Source organism: Protomyctophum bolini, assembly GCF_963924005.1.
Source record: "Protomyctophum bolini genome assembly, chromosome: 5".
NCBI lineage: Eukaryota > Metazoa > Chordata > Actinopteri > Myctophiformes > Myctophidae > Protomyctophum > Protomyctophum bolini.
Window position 1 is genome coordinate 3,458,350 of NC_137866.1, and position 976 is coordinate 3,459,325.

Consider the following 976-nt stretch of genomic DNA (forward strand, 5'->3'; position numbering starts at 1 on the left):
GAGATGGAATGTGGGAGTTGGTTCCTTAACTGCCATTTGGAGTGGAATTGGGGGTTTGAGATGAAATGTGGGAGTTGGTTCCTTACCTGCCATTTGGAGTGGAATTGGGGTTTGAGATGGAATGTGGGAGTTGATTCCTTACCTGCCATTTGGAGTGGAATTGGGGGTTTGAGATGGAATGTGGGAGTTGGTTCCTTACCTCTCATTTGGAGTGGAATTGGGGGTTTGAGGTGGAATGTGGGAGTTGGTTCCTTACCTGTCATTTGGAGTGGAATTGGGGGTTTGAGATGGAATGTGGGAGTTGATTCCTTACCTGTCCTTTGGAGTGGAATTGGGGGTTTGACTTGACAGTGCTGGAGCAATCTGTCTTATTCTAAAACCGTTTTGATAAACATGGTTAATATGACATATTGTATTAGTGTTACAGTATCTCTTCATTCAGAGCATGTCAACGCATCACACGGCATCAGAGAGGTGATGGAGCAATCGGTGTAAATGTATGACAGCTATAATTATAACGAACATGGTTATGACATGTGGCGTTGTCGACACTACGTGGAAGTGTAGTTTCTGCCGTAGTAGAAAGTAGAAAGGGCTGCGACGGAGAGCAGGTTTTAGGAACGGATTATTTGACCAGCGGCTGAGAAGCTATACTTTGACGAAAATGACAATTGAACGTCAGTAATAATAAGTAGGTTCTGAGATTGAAGTGAGACATTTTTTTGTAATGTACTGCAACTGTTTGTAATCAAGCGGGCGGCACATCGTTTGTAGCCACTGCTGTTGAGTTAAACTGCTTCCCTCCGTAGTGACTCAAATTGACACAGACTGCACTGTTGGAATTCAAATGATTTCCCAAAAGATTAAGCACTTAATCGTGGGTTTGAGCAGAATGCTAATAAGACAACATGATAGATTGAACTCCCGTTTCTATAGCGCCTTAGTGGAAAGGAACGGCTTCCCAGGTTTCACTGGA